This window comes from Dermochelys coriacea, chromosome 4 (genome assembly GCF_009764565.3).
Source record: "Dermochelys coriacea isolate rDerCor1 chromosome 4, rDerCor1.pri.v4, whole genome shotgun sequence".
In the NCBI taxonomy this organism is placed as follows: domain Eukaryota; kingdom Metazoa; phylum Chordata; order Testudines; family Dermochelyidae; genus Dermochelys; species Dermochelys coriacea.
In genome coordinates, this window is record NC_050071.1 from 291,097 (window position 1) to 308,041 (window position 16,945).

Consider the following 16,945-nt stretch of genomic DNA (forward strand, 5'->3'; position numbering starts at 1 on the left):
ACCACATTTCAGGAAAGATATGGACAAATTGGAGAGAGTCCAGAGAAGAGCAACAAGGATGATTAGGGGCCTGGAAAACATGAGCTATGAGCAAAAAGAAAAGGAGTACTTGTGGCACCTTAGAGACTAACAAATTTATTAGAGCATAAGCTTTCGTGAGCTATAGCTCACTTCATCAGATGCATTTGGTGGAAAAAACAGAGGAGAGATTTATATACACACACACAGAGAACATGAAACAATGGGTTTATCATACACACTGTAAGGAGAGTGATCACTTAAGATAAGCCATCACCAGCAGCAGGGGCGGGGGGGAAAGGAGCTATGCTGACAGCTTGTGCCACATACTCTCAAAGCCCCTCTGCCATGTACATTGGCCAAACTGGACAGTCTCTATGTAAAAGAATGAATGGACACAAATCAGACATCAAGAATTATAACATTCAAAAACCAGTTGGAGAACACTTCAATCTCTCTGGTCACTCGATCACAGACCTAAGAGTGGCTATCCTTCAACAAAAAAGCTTCAAAAACAGACTCCAACGAGAGACTGCTGAATTGGAATTAATTTGCAAACTGGATACAATTAATTTAGGCTTGAATAGAGACTGGGAATGGATGAGTCATTACACAAAGTAAAACTTTCCCCATGTTATTTCTTCCCCCACTGTTCCTCAGATATTCTTGTTAACTGCTGGAATTAGCCTACCTTGCTTGTCACCATGAAAGGTTTTCCTCCTTTCCCCCCCCGCGGCTGGTGATGGCTTATCTTAAGTGATCACTCTCCTTACAGTGTGTATGATAAACCCATTGTTTCATGTTCTCTGTGTGTGTATATAAATCTCTCCTCTGTTTTTTCCACCAAATGCATCCGATGAAGTGAGCTGTAGCTCACGAAAGCTTATGCTCTAATAAATTTGTTAGTCTCTAAGGTGCCACAAGTACTCCTTTTCTTTTTGCGAATACAGACTAACACGGCTGCTACTCTGAAACATGAGCTATGAGGGAAGATTGAAAAAATTAGGTTTGTTTAGTCTGAAAAGAGAAAACAGAGCGGGAACATGATAATCGTATACAAATATCTAAAAGGTTGTTATAAGGAGGATGAAGACAAATTGTTCTCCTTAACCTCTGAGGATAGGACAAGAACCAATGAACATAAATTGCAGCAAGGGAGGTTTAGGTTGGACATTAGGAAAAACTTCCTAACTGTCAGGGTGGTTAAGCACTGGAATAAATTGCCTAGGGAATTTGTGGAATCTCCATCATTGGAGATTTTTAAGAGCAGGTTAGACAAACACCTGTCAGGGATGTTGTAGATGGCAGTGGTCCTGCTATGAGTGCTGGGGACTAGACTTGATGACCTCTCGAGGTCCTTCCAGTTCTGTGATTCTGTGAAGCCTAGGACTCTCACTCAATATTGAGAAGACTAAATCATCAGCCTTCTTCAGGCCTTGCACAAGACCCACCACAAATCGTCAACAAGGGACAGACTTTGATGAGCACTTCTGCTACCTCGGTAGCCACCTTTCTCTTGACAGTGAGATCCAGCACAGGATCCAGTGTGCAAGTGCTTACTTTGGGAAACTGCTTCAACACATTTTCATGGACTGTGATTTCCAGAAGGACACTAAGATCCAAATCCGTAAGACAATAGTTATTCCTACACTCCTTTATGGATGGAAAACCTGGGTAACCAGGAGTCTGGAGAGGTACCACCAACGATGCCTCCGGAAGATCCTTTGCATCAAGTGGGACAATTGCTGCACTGAAGCCAATGTTACCAGCATTGAAGCAATGATCGTCATACACCAAAACCACTGGGCTGGACATTGTGTGGCAAATGCCAGACTCTTGCCTCTCAAAACAAGCCCTCCACTCTCAACTCACCCATGGTCAAAGACCCTGTGGTGATCAGAAGAAACGTTACACAGACACACTGAAAGTGTACCTCAAGAAAACTGATGTGCACGTTGTGACACCCTGGTACCGCCCATATTCACCACTGTCATATAATTAGGTTATGTTTTGTACAAAGTATGCCTTGTGAGGTATCATTCTAAAAGTCTTGATCTGCTAAACATTAATATTTCATTGGATTGTATTTGCTATCATTGTATATGAAGTTATGAAGTTTTGCTATCTATGTGTTACTGAAAGATGTTGTGAAGTTGGACACACCCGCAGCTAGCCCTTCAGGTACAATAAGGAAGAAGCTAGATAGTGCTAATGGTCCATCAGCAAAGACAATGGACATGGAAAAGGTTTGTCCACACAGGGGAACATTTCAGCCAGCCTATGACTAATGGCTGCTATGACTCAGCAAGGCATACAAGGGCATGTGACCAGAGCACATGACAAAACTCCATTTTGGTACCTGTATTTTTCCATAAACTGGGATGGGAACCTGGCTTGAAACAATGGTTCCCACCATTTGGAGAAACTATATAAGGTGGGGAGTAAATCATGATTTGTCTTCACTCCCCCACAACTCAACACTTGAAAGAAACTCTGAAAGACAAAGGACTGGGAATGGGGGAGGGGAACCCAAGCTGCTAGACAGATGCAGCTTGTGCCTTAAGAATCTGCAAGCCTGCTTGTATCATCAGTCCGGGTGAAATATTGCTAATTCAAATCTTATCTATCTAGTATATTAGGTTTAGCTTACGTTTTTGATTATTTGCAAGATAATTCGCTTTGTTCTGTTTGCTATCACTTATAATCACTTAAAATCTATCTTTCTGCAGTTAATAAACTTGTTTTATGTTTTATCTTAACCAGTGCATTTTTGAGTGAAGTGCTAGAAAAAAAATCTCAGCTCAGTTAGCAAAAGCTGCATGCATATTTTTCCCACATCAAGGGGAAAGCGAACTATACTAATGAGCTTGCATTGTACAGATCCCTGTGCCGGGCATGATGGTATAATTCTAGGTCTATATCCACTAGGGGTGCAAGATTGGGGAGCTGGGAATTGGCTGGGGCTTGCCTAGTTAATCCATAAATGATTTAGGTAAAGCAGTCAGGTTACTCAGTTGGGTGTGTGGTGCCATCTGCTGTCATGTTGACTGATAACAGGGGCTGGAGAGGCTGGCTGAGTTACCAGCAGAGCAGTGTGAGAAAGGTCAACCCAACTGGATGGTATGGGGGCACAGCAGTTCCAACGTCTCCTAGACTGCACCCTGGGGGTGACCACCTGTCACAGACATCACAAGCTGGGAGGAACAAGCCACCAATCAACCTCAGTGGCACCACATTCTCCATCAGGCAGTGGCCCACTTCAGGGAGAAGCACCTTTACACAAAGCTGAGAAGAGAGAGAGAAAGAAGGAAAAAGAAAGAACTTCCTCCCAGAGGGCAGCTGACCCACCAGGAAATGTCTGTACCTACTGCTGGTGGATCTGTGGTTCCAGGATAAGACTCCTTTTCAGGAGTGGGAGATGAATCCTGTGAACACACCTCTGAACTCTGGGCCTTATATCAACCAACAGTGAGGCCTCACCTGGCTGCTGTGTGCAGCAGCGGGCACCTATTTCGCACAGGACAGTGCAGAGTCAGAGGGGCTCAGAGAAGGGCAATGAGAATGATAAAGGTTTGCAAAACTGTCTCTGAAGAGAGATTGAATAGACTGGGGTTGTTACCTTAGGAAATAGATGAATCTGAGGGGACCTGATTAAAGTCTGTAAAACAATGAATGGTCTAGAGAAGGGAGATTGGGAGTTTCTCTTCTTCATAACATAAGAATAAGGGAGCATTCAACAAAATTGAAATTCAAAACTGATAACAGAAAATACTTTTTCACATGGTGTATGATTAACCTGTGGAACTCACTGCCACAGGGCATCATTAGGTATTTCTACATATGTCTACACAGCATTGTGGAGCCCACGGAGTGAGCCTCCCAGCCCAGGTCGACAGGCTCAGGCAGCAGGGCTCAAACTAGTGAACATGAGAACATAAGAATGGCCGCACTGGGTCAGACCAAAGGTCCATCCAGCCCAGTATCCTGTCTACTGACAGTGGCCAATGCCAGGTGCCCCAGAGGGAGTGAATGTAACAGGTAATGATCAAGTGAGCTCTCTCCTGCCATCCACCTCCACCCTCTGAGAAACGGAGGCCAGGGACACCATTTCTTACCCATCCTGGCTAATAGCCACTAATGGACTTAGCCTCCATGAATTTATCCAGTTCTCTTTTAAACCCTGTTATAGTCCTAACCTTCACAATCTCCTCAGGCAAGGAGTTCCACAGGTTGACTGTGTGCTGTGTGAAGAAGAACTTCCTTTTATTTGTTTTAAACCTGCTGCCCATTAATTTCATTTGGTGGCTCCCAGTTCTTATATTATGGGAACAAGTAAATAACTTTTCCTTATTCGCTTTCTCCACACCACTCATGATTTTATAGATCTCTATCGTATCCCCCCTTAGTCTCCTCTTTTCCAAGTGCTCTAACTTAGCAGTGTAGATAGCTCCATGAAGTTATGAGTTGGGCCGTGACCTCCCTGCAGAGCCCAGACTTGAGAGTGGACTGGCTCTTCTCCCCTCTGTACTGGGTTGGGAAATCTCCCTCAGCCCAGCCAGTCAGAGCTGTGAGAAGGGGATTCCGTATCTCCTGTCCATGAGCCTTGGCTCAGGTCATTTCTGTTTGCTTGGCTCACAGGTGGGGAAAGGTGGCAGAGATGGATTCATTTCTTTCCCCCCCTTGCCCCTTTCTGCTTGGTCCCTGGAGGGGCGGTCTATGTTAAAAGCTCAACGCAGGCACCAGCTGTGACCTTAGCTGACTTGGCGCTTAGAAAACAGATTGGTGGATGGCCAGTGCCATGTCTCCACCAAGGGGGATGGGTAGCTGGGGAGCAAAACGCCCTTCAGCCACTGAAGTCAGCACACGAGGCTCACAAACACCCAGGTCATCAGGTCCATAGAGGGAGTGTAACAGGCCCTGGGACTTGTGCCTGTCAGTCTCTCTCCCCAGTGCTCACGGTGCCCACCCCAGCTGCTGCCCCTCAGCCCATCCCCAGTGCTTGTGCCCCGGGCTCTGCTGGCCCTTCTGTGCTGTGTGTGGCCCCAAAGAGATGACCCAGGAAGCAGAGCTGGCGTCTCGCCTGGATCTTTATCAGCTTCACCGAGCAGCATCCACAGCAAAGGAGAAATGTCACAAAACCATATATATGTGGAGGGACCTATCTTTATAGGGAAATGGTTCACACAAACATCTGCCTGGAAACACTGGCACTTGACACACGCCCACCACACACAAACTCCACCCATTTCAGGGCCCAACTGAGAGCCTTTCAAACTCTCACCATGGTGCCAAGTTAAGAGTAGCCGAGTAGGTCATGCCCCTTGGGATTTACCTCTAACCCCTGCTGCAGCCAGAATCACCGTCCCCCTTCCCCTGCCTGGAGCAGCCCAGATTGTCCTCCTCCCCTGGTCCTCAGAAAGACAGACAGGCTGAGCTCCCAGCTTGTGTTACAGATGGAGCCAACAGCAGCAGCAGGCACCTGGGGTCCCACAACCTGGACAGGGGTGAGGCTTCCCCAGCAGCTGGGTTCAGGGCCATGGACGGGATTGTCCCCACATCAGGGGAAGTGAAGGCTGAGGTCTGTCAAGCTCTGGGATGTCTCCTCCCTTCCCCAGCCAATGTGATGGGTGGGCAGCTGGCCTTTTCACTGAGCTCAGATGGAGAAGCACCCACAGAGGGAGCTGTACGTGTCCTGCAGCAGGTGAGAAGGCCATATGGGGCAGCCCTGGGTTTCGGGGCTGGGGTGGTGCTGGGATCAGGATCCTGATCACAAGGAACCAGGCTCCCTGCACTGACAGCCCTGGCCTGATCCAGGGAGGCAGGACAGGCTGCTGTGAAACTCTTGCTGGTGAGTTGAACCCAATGCATGGGATGCCAAAGCTGGGGGTAGAGGGACAGTGGGAGAATTGGCTCTGCACCCTCAATGCTTCAGGGGAGAGGGGCAAAGACCACAGAGAGTGGGGTGTTTGTGACCCAGAAAGGGATGCAGGGAGGGATAGAGGGAGTGGTGTGTGATCCCAGAAGGAGGGACAAGTGTGTGATCCCAGTGTTATGCCTATAAGAAGCACACGGGATATTTTTCAGGGGGAAAGGCAATATACCACGTTTATTGAAGATACAACAATTAGCATATGCATTTAATCACACCACATACACACACACACACACACACACACACAATGCCCCGCCAGGCGATGTTATAGTTAGCAGTCCAGAGTCTGGATCAATCTAGTGGCCAACTAGGTTGATCACGGGTAGGGAGGAGCTGGGTTCTGTCGGTCGTGACACGATGCTCTGGGGAAGTCTTGGCAGGACGAATCCAAAGTTTCATGGCAAGGCACCATGTTTATATAGTGATTTTCCTCCTTTGGGACCAATGAGTTTTGCACCATCATGCTGTAATGAATTGTTGTTTGACAAGTGCTTGTTTTCTTAAATTGTCCTTCTCATTCTTTACATCAAGTTCCTCAGGGAGTTATTCCATGCTGGTTTTGATCACCACTATCTTGTCCCCATTGATTGGTGCCTGTCTCATCTTTAGAGTCATCAATCTGCCCTCCTCTGACATTTCAATCAGGGCATGTTGTAGCCTCCTGGCATCCTTGCGTCTATATTATTATTCTTTATCCTTCATTCTAAACTATATAAAATGCAAACATAAAATCCTACTACTTTATGTCCCCCTTTTGAAACAATTCTTGAGTGGGTCATATTTTATACAATTGTTTCATAGCAACATACTGAGAGACAATTTGAGCTTGTGGTTGTAATTTAACAAACATTCTTTTTGTCCAGCAACACATACAACACTTTCCTAGCAAGCAAACACAGGACAATATTAACACAACTAGTAATGGGTGAAACGTGATAGACAATATGACCTTAGAGGTCAGGGATCAGCCTGTAAAAACATCGTACCAATGATAGACTGTCAGTTCTTTTTCAAACTTAGCAATTTTTAGCATGTCTCCATTTGCATGTAATATTTGAATGACCAGCTTCCCTATATCCCTCTGTGTCTGTTGTAAGAACTGAGTCACCTTTGTTTCTGACAACAAGTGATAAGTTAGAGCGTGACAATCCAGGCCAAGGGTAACAGAGAAATTAACCAGGGTGGCGGTTATAGTGCTCTGCGCTGCTCCTATCTTTGTAAATAGTACAAGTGATTGCTAGTATATAATACACGGCCATTACATCTACATTCATCCACTGGGGGTTGGCTAATACTTGCATCCTCCCAAAATACTGTTTCCCAGGATGTAACACATACTCATTGTCTGTTGTACAAAAGACGTGTCACATTTTCTAGTTCATCCCATACATATGTTCCAAAGGATGTGTCCTTGCTACATGATTCTGTGATGACAGGTAGGGACAAGCACACCCATTTCTGAGGGCTCCACTCCGTACACCCTCGGGTGTCCAATAATTTCTCCTCTTTCCCAGCCCTGACTCATAACCGGGGTAGCCAAAGGATCCCATGGTCAGTTTGGGGAGTGGGCTCACTTTCCATATTTCTGTCTCCACAGACTGTTGGTGAGCAATTTTAACAATAATTTCACCTAATAACAGATCAGGCTTAACCAGGCTGGAAACATATTGCATCCATTCATATTTGTAGGTGTCAAATAAGGACCTCTTCCGTTGTTTTAAAAGATGCGTTAATACCCAAACATTCCCAGATATTGCCCAAACATTTCATGTTCAAGTGATGCTAAACTAAGGAATTGCATCTCAGTACATCCTACGGCCAAGGCAGTTTTATTCCCTAATTCTATTTGTTGTTTATACAGCAGCCAGGAGGTGGTGTTTAGCCACTGCCACATATTCCATGTTGCTTTTAGGTTTCCCACGCCTATTTGTACCAAGTCCACAGTATTACCGGCCTGCTTGTGAATGAGACTATCTTGTAGTTGTGACAAGAAACGTAACTTATTCTTAATTACCTCCAGGTCTATAGTATTCATAATTCCTGCTCCAAATCCAACTCCTCATAATATGGTGTCTGCTACATTTCGTTTTGCTCGGCCATTGGAGTGTTGATGTATTTTTATCCAGGCTGTTATAATAGGAAGGGAGAAGGGTGGACATTTGGATTCCAATTTAGACATGTTCAACTGAGTCCAATCCATACCCATTTTTATTAATAGTGGGTTTAACTAAACTTTTACTGGATCAATTTGAGTCACAAACAATTTTGGTTTCTTTATCTCTGGAGGCACTGGGAGGGAAATGGGAGGAGTAGATCAGCCCCAAACATGAATCATGACCCCCCTGGAGTACCCCAGTTTGAGAACAACTGATCTAGTCCAGTCCCCTGCACTCAAGGCAGGACTAAGTAATAACTAGACCATTCCTCACAGGTGTTTGTCTAAGATTTGGGGGAAGTTCAGGACTAGGAGCATGCTGAGGTCATCTTGCTGGTTGTAACCAAGGCTGGCAGAAGTCAGAGTGGGGCTGTGGACAGGCTGCTGGAGTCAGAGCTACTGAACCAGGGCTGTCTAGGGTACTGACACTGGTTGTGTAATCTGCATGCTGGCAGGCTGCTTTGTGAGCATCCCAAGTTGGGATCTCCAGCAGCAAAGCATCATGAGGCACCCAGGGTTGAAGAGCAATTGAGGACACAACCCCGCACAGGTCTGGGTTGCACCCTTGAGCCCTGTGACAGTGATTCATGTTCATTTTTCTGGCAACAGCTGCTTGTCAACCCTGCCTGGGACACAGATTCTAAACATATATTCAGTACATGCATAGAACTTCTTCATTAAAACCTGTCCTCACACTTCACAATGTTTATGATGCCCAGCATGACATACACTCTCCTTTGATACCTTACATGTTATTCTTCATACATAAATACTATTTCCCCATGGTATTTCTCCCTCCCACCCCACCCCCCACTGTTCCTCTGATATTCTTGTTAACTGCTGGAATTAGCCTACCTTGCTTGTCACCATGAAAGGTTTTCCTCCTTTCCCCCCACTGCTGCTGGTGATGGCTTATCTTAAGTGATCACTCTCCTTACAGTGTGTATGATAAACCCATTGTTTCATGTTCTCTGTGTGTGTGTATATAAATCTCTCCTCTGTTTTTTCCACCAAATGCATCCGATGAAGTGAGCTGTAGCTCACGAAAGCTTATGCTCTAATAAATTTGTTAGTCTCTAAGGTGCCACCGGTACTCCTTTTCTTTTTGCGAATACAGACTAACACGGCTGCTACTCTGAAACCATAAATACTATGACAGTCATGTATTATGTGTGGTGAGTTTGTCGGGCCTGAGAAGACCTACTAACACAGAGTACTGAACTGCCAATGGACCCCTGTGTCAGACAAGCTCTTATATTCCACTTTTCATCTGTAGATTTCAAAGCACTTTGCAAATTTTTAAATCATTTATTGTCAAACACCCCTATGAGGTAGGGAGCTGCTACTACAGAGATCATAGAATCATAGAATCACAGAATATCAGGGTTGGAAGAGACCTCAGGAGGTCATCTAGTCCAACCCCCTGCTCAAAGCAGGACCAATCCCCAACTAATGAAGGGATGAAGGGAAAGCAGTGGATGTATTGTTTCTTGACTTTAGCAAAGCTTTTGACACGGTCTCCCACAGCATTCTTGTCAGCAAGTTAAGGAAGTATGGGCTGGATGAATGCACTATAAGGTGGGTAGAAAGCTGGCTAGATTGTCGGGCTCAATGGGTAGTGATCAATGGCTCCATGTCTAGTTGGCAGCCGGTGTCAAGTGGAGTGCCCCAGGGGTCGGTCCTGGGGCCCGTTTTGTTCAATATCTTCATAAATGATCTGGAGGATGGTGTGGATTGCACTCTCAGCAAATTTGCGGATGATACTAAACTGGGAGGAGTGGTAGATACGCTGGAGGGGAGGGATAGGATACAGAAGGACCTAGACAAATTGGAGGATTGGGCCAAAAGAAATCTAATGAGGTTCAATAAGGATAAGTGCAGGGTCCTGCACTTAGGATGGAAGAATCCAATGCACCGCTACAGACTAGGGACCGAATGGCTCGGCAGCAGTTCTGCGGAAAAGGACCTAGGGGTGACAGTGGACGAGAAGCTGGATATGAGTCAGCAGTGTGCCCTTGTTGCCAAGAAGGCCAATGGCATTTTGGGATGTATAAGTAGGGGCATAGCGAGCAGATCGAGGGACGTGATCGTTCCCCTCTATTCGACACTGGTGAGGCCTCATCTGGAGTACTGTGTCCAGTTTTGGGCCCCACACTACAAGAAGGATGTGGATAAATTGGAAAGAGTACAACGAAGGGCAACAAAAATGATTAGGGGGCTAGAGCACATGACTTATGAGGAGAGGCTGAGGGAGCTGGGATTGTTTAGTCTGCAGAAGAGAAGAATGAGGGGGGATTTGATAGCTGCTTTCAACTACCTGAAAGGGGGTTTCAAAGAGGATGGCTCTAGACTGTTCTCAATGGTAGCAGATGACAGAACGAGGAGTAATGGTCTCAAGTTGCAATGGGGGAGGTTTAGATTGGATATTAGGAAAAACTTTTTCACTAAGAGGGTGGTGAAACACTGGAATGCGTTACCTAGGGAGGTGGTAGAATCTCCTTCCTTAGAGGTTTTTAAGGTCAGGCTTGACAAAGCCCTGGCTAGGATGATTTAACTGGGACTTGGTCCTGCTTTGAGCAGGGGGTTGGACTAGATGACCTTCTGGGGTCCCTTCCAACCCTGATATTCTATGATTCTATGATTCTAATCATCCCAGCCAGGGCTTTGTCAAGCCCGACCTTAAAAACTTCAAAGGAAGGAGACTCCACCACCTCCCTAGGTAACACATTCCAGTGCTTCGCCACCCTCCTAGTGAAAAAGTTTTTCCTAATATCCAACCTAAACCTCCCCCACTGTAACCTGAGACCATTACTCCTCATTCTGTCATCTGCTACTGCTGAGAACAGTGTAGACCCATCCTCTTTGGAACCACCCTTCAGGTAGTTGAAAGCAACTATCAAATCCCCCCTCATTCTTCTCTTCCACAGATTAAACAATCCCAGTTCCCTCAGCCTCTCCTCATAAGTCATGTGCTCCAGTCCCCCAATCATTTTTGTGGCCCTCCGCTGGATGTTTTCCAATTTTTCCACATCCTTCTTGTAGTGTGGGGCCCAAAACTGGACACAGTACTCCAGATGAGGCCTCACCAATGTCGAATAGAAGGGAACGATCACGTCCTCAATCTGCTGGCAATGCCCGTACTTATACATCCCAAAATGCCGTTGGCCTTCTTGACAACAAGGGCACACTATTGACTCATATCCAGCTTCTCATCCACTGTAACCTCTAGGTCCTTTTCTGCAGACCTGCTGCCTAGCCATTCAGTCTCTAGTCTGTAGCGGTGCATGGGATTCTTCCGTCCTAAGTGCAGGACTCTGCACTTGTCCTTCTTGAACCTCATCAGATTTCTTTTGGCCCTTTCCTCTAATTTGTCTAGTTCCCTCTGTATCTTATCCCTACCCTCCAGTGTATCTACCACTCCTCCCAGTTTAGTGTCATCTGTAAACTTGCTGAGGGTGCAATCCACACCATCCTCCAGATCATTAATGAAGATATTGAACAAAACCTGCCCCAGAACCAACCCTTGGGGCACTCCGCTTGATACCGGCTGCCAACGAGACATGGAGCCATTGATCACTACCTGTTGAGCCCGACAATCTTGCCAGATTTCTATCCACCTTATCGTCCATTCATCCCACCCATACTTCTTTAACTTGCTGGCAAGAATACTGTGGAAGACCGTGTCAAAAGCTTTGCTAAAGTCAAGGAATAACATGTCCACTGCTTTCCCCTCATCCACAGAGCCAGTTATCTCATCATAGAAGGCAATTAGATTAGTCAGGCATGACTGGCCCTTGATAAATCCATGCTGACTATTCCTGACCACTTTCCTCTCCTCTAAGTGCTTCAGAATTGATTCCTTTAGGACCTGCTCCATGATTTTTCCAGGGACTGAGGTGAGGCTGACTGGCCTGTAGTTCCCAGGATCCTCCTTCTTCCCTTTTCTAAAGATGGGCACTACATAAGTCTTTTTCCAGTCGTCCGGGACCTCCCCCGGTCGCCAGGAGTTTTCAAAGATAATGGCCAATGGCTTTCCAATCACATTCACCAACTCCTTTAGTGCTCTCGGATGCAGCGCATCCGGCCCCATGGACTTGTGCTCATCCAGCTTTCTAAATAGTCCTGAACCACTTCTTTCTCCACAGAAAGCTGGTCACCTCCTCCCCATGCTGTGCTGCCCAGTGCAGCAGTCTGGGAGCTGACCTTGTTCGTGAAGACAGAGGCAAAAAAAGCATTGAGTACGTTAGCTTTTTCCACATCCTCTGTTACTAGGTTGCCTCCCTCATTCAGGAAGGGGCCCACACTTTCCTTGACTTTCTTCTTGTTGCTAACATACCTGAAGAAACCCTTCTTGTTACTCTTAACATCTCTTGCTAGCTGCAACTCCAGGTATGATTTGGCTTTCCTGATTTCACTCCTGCATGCCTGAGCAATATTTTTATACTCCCCCCTGGTCATTTGTCCAGCCTTCCACTTCTTGTTAGCTTCTTTTTTGTGTTTAAGATCAGCAAGGATTTCACTGTTAAGCCAAGCTGGTCACCTGCCATATTTACTATTCTTTCAGTACATTGGGATGGTTTGTCCCTGTAACCTCAATAAGGATTCTTTAAAATACAGCCAGCTGTCCTGGACTCTTTTCCCCCTCATGTTATTCTCCCAGGGGATCCTGCCCATCAGTTCCCTAAGGTTGTCAAAGTCTGCTTTTCTGAAGTCCAGGGTCCGTATTCTGCTGTTCTCCTTTCTTCCTTGTGTCAGGATCCTGAACTCGACCATCTCACGGTCACTGCCTAACAGGTTCCCATCCACTTTTGCTTCCCCTACTAATTCTTCCCAGTTTGTGAGCATTTAAGAAGAGCTCTGCCCCTAGTTGGTTCCTCCAGTACTTGCACCAGGAAATTGTCCCCTACACTTTCCAAAAACTTCCTGGATTGTCTGTGCACCGCTGTATTTCTCTCCCAGCAGATATCAGGATGATTGAAGTCTCCCATGAGAACCAGGGCCTGTGATCTAGTAACTTCTGTTAGTTGCCAGAAGAAAGCCACGTCCACCTCATCCCCCTGATCTGGTGGTCTATAGCACACTCCCACCATGACATTACCCTTGTTGCTCATACTTCTAAACTTAATCCAGAGACTCTTAGGTTTTTCTGCAGTTTCATACCGGAGCTCTGAGCAGTCATACTGCTCTCTTACATACAATGCAACTCCACCTCCTTTTCTGCCCTGCCTGTCCTTCCTGAACAGTTTGTATCTATCCATGACAGTACTCCAGTCATGTGAGTTATTCCACCAAGTCTCTGTTATCCCAATCATATCATAATTCCTTGACTGTGCCAGGACTTCCAGTTCTCCCTGGGGAGAGATCGGGAACTATTATGGTAATTGTGTCTACAAATTTACCCTACTTGTGAATTCAACTGTAAAAAGTGACTGAAAGTTTATAAAGTGTCAAAATAATGAATAATAATAAATATTGATCAGAAAAAGGTGCAAAAAAAAGGAAGAAAGACAGATTGAATTAGTTCAGACACAAAGGCCTCCTGACATAACTCAAGGACTATGGTAAGATCATGTCTTGTGCCTGGTAATCAAGAGAAGTGTGAGACAGGAAATCAGGGGACCAGAATTGGTGTGTGTGATGGGGTGCACTCGCCCTGCACTGGATGGGGAAGGGTTAACCCTACACTGTGGGCTAAGAAATCCACCCCTGTCATCTCTACAGGGCATGCTCCAAATGCATTAGTATAAAAGTGACTCAGCTCATATGGGGCTGACTGTGGGAGAGGAAGGATGCATGTTGCAGGCTCCAGCTGAGGAGCAGCAGACACCACAACCCAGGCAGACTCCAGGGAGGCCCTGCAGAGTCTAGAGTTCCCTAGGACAGTGCAGACCGGGGAACCTGGAGACAACAGAGATGTCCAAACTGCAGCAGCCAGTGGGAACCATGATAGGAAACAGCCATAGGAAATTAGACAGTGGCCAGGTTAGTGAGCTGAAACTTTGAGTCAGTGTGTTTCAGTTGCCCCCCGCTAACTCAGTGGTACATGCTTTTGCCACTACCAGGGCCCTGCGATAGGACCTCATAGACTCATAGATTTAAGGTCAGAAGGGACCATTATGATCATCTAGCCTGATCTTCTGTACAACGCAGGCCACAGAATCTCACCCACCCACTCCTGTAATAAACCACTGACCTATGTCTGAGCTATTGAAGTCCTCAAATAGTGGTTTAAAGACTTCAAGGTGCAGAGAATGCTCCAGCAAGTGACCCATGCCCCATGCTACAGAGGAAGGTGAAAAAACCCCAGGGCCTCTGCCAATCTGCCCTGGAGAAAAATTCCTTCCCGACCCCAAATATGGCGATCAGCTGAACCCTGAACATGTGGGCAAGACTCACCAGCCAGACCCCCTGGAAAGAATTTTCTTCAGTAACTCAGATCCCACCCCATCTAACATCCCATCACCAGCCATTGGGCATATTTACTGCTAATAGTCAAAGATCAATTAATTGCCAAAATTAGGCTATCCCATTGTATCATCCCTTCCATAAACTTATCAAGCTTAGTCTTGAAGCCAGATAGGTCTTTTGCCCCCACTGCTCCCCTTGGAGGCTGTTCCAGAACTTCAGTCCTCTGATGGTTAGAAACCTTCATCTAATTTCAAGTCTAAACTTCTTGATGGCCAGTTTATATCCATTTGTTCTTGTGTCCTCATTAGTACTGAGCTGAAATAATCCCTCTCCCTCCCTGGTATTTATCCCTCTGATATATTTACAGAGAGCAATCATATCTCCCTTCAGCCTTCTTTTGGTTAGGCTAAACAAGCCAAGCTCTTTGAGTCTCCTTTCATAAGACAGGTTTTCCATTCCTCTGATCATCCTAGTAGCCCTTCTCTGTACCTGTTCCAGTTTGACTTCATCCTTCTTAAACATGGGAGACCAGAACTGCACATAGTATTCCAGGTGAGATCTCACCAGTGCCTTGTATAACGGTACTAACACCTCCTTACCTCTACTGGAAATACCTCGCCTGATGCATCCCAAGACCGCATTAGCTTTTTTCACGGCCATATCACATTGGCGGCTCATAGTCATCCTATTATCAACCAATACTCCGAGATCCTTCTCCTCCTCCGTTACTTCCAACTGATGCATCCCCAGTTTATAACAAAAATTCTTGTTATTAGTCCCTAAATGCATGACCTTGCACTTTTCACTATTAAATTTCATCCTATTACTATTACTCCAGTTTACTAGGTCATCCAGATCTTCCTTTGTTTCAGAGTAGCAGCCGTGTTAGTCTGTATTCGCAAAAAGAAAAGGAGTACTTGTGGCACCTTAGAGACTAACAAATTTATTAGAGCATAAGCTTTCGTGAGCTACAGCTCACTTCATCGGATGCATCCGATGAAGTGAGCTGTAGCTCACGAAAGCTTATGCTCTAATAAATTTGTTAGTCTCCAGATCTTCCTGTATGATATCCCGGTCCTTCTCTGTATTGGCAATACCTCCCAGCTTTGTAAAAAGAAAAGGAGTACCCGTGGCACCTTAGAGACTAACAAATTTATTAGAGCATAAGCTTTCGTGAGCTACAGCTCACTTCATCGGATGCATTTGGTGGAAAAAACACATCCGCAAATGTATTAGCACACTCCCACTTTTTGTGCCGAGGTCAGTAATAAAAAGATTAAATAAGATTGGTCCCAAAACCGATCCCTGAGGAACTCCACTAGTAACCTCCCTCCAGCCTGACAGTTCACCTTTCAGTATGACCCATTGTAGTCTCCCCTTTAACCAGTTCCTTATCCACCTTTCAATTTTCATATTGATCCCATCTTTTCCAATTTAACTAATAATTCCCCATGTGGCACCGTATCAAACACCTTACTGAAATTGAGGTAAATTAGATCCACTGCATTTCCTTTGGCTAAAAAGTCTATTACATTCTCAAAGAAGGAGGTCAGGTTGGTTTGGCACGATCTACCTTTTGTAAAACCATGTTGCATTTTGTCCCAGTTACCATTGACCTGAATGTCAGACTCTCTACAGCTAAAAGGAACAATGGATTTTGTAAAGATGAAGGCCTTATTTCATACGTTACATTTCAAAAGCTTTAACTGTTTTTCTTTCTTTTCTGTATCTCTAATAGAAGGTAAAAAGGCTATTTAACAGTGTGTTTGCCCTGGTATTAAGCAGGCTGAGGTCTCTATAGACACAGTTCCATACTTTGTTTAACACTGGTTTACTGTTGGACAGTTTCGGGGTCATGGTAACAACTGTGACTCTTTGGCCTATTCATTCCATCTAAATGAACGCAACGGAATTAAGGCTCGGGGAGGTGACGTGACTTGCCCAAGGTTGCACAGTCTCTTTGTGGTGGGGCGCAGAAATGAACTTGGACAGCCAAAGGCCCAGGCAGTGCACTGTCCACCAGGCAACCCTTTATCTCTAGCGCACACCCTGATGTCTGAGCAGAGTCTGGACTGGGTTTTCAGGACAGACCCTCACTGTTTGAGGAGACAAGCAGATTGGGAATAAATATTAGGCAACCAGTGGGATTAACTGAAGTTCCCCCACAACAAGAGAGTGGGTGTCAGTGTCTGAGCTTACAGAGGGGAGCAGTGTGAGGCTATGGCATGGGTCTGAGGGGGACGTTTTCCCCACTCTCTGCCATGTCCCACAGGCAGCCTGACCTCAGACTATACTCCAAAGAAAGGGAAGACTCATGGACTTGTTGGCCACCCCAACTGCCCAGACTCTCCCCTTTCCCCACCTCTGTCTCCCAGTAATGTCTCCCTGCAGTGATTCCCTCACAGCCCAGCAGGCAGGGTTCACAGTCACAT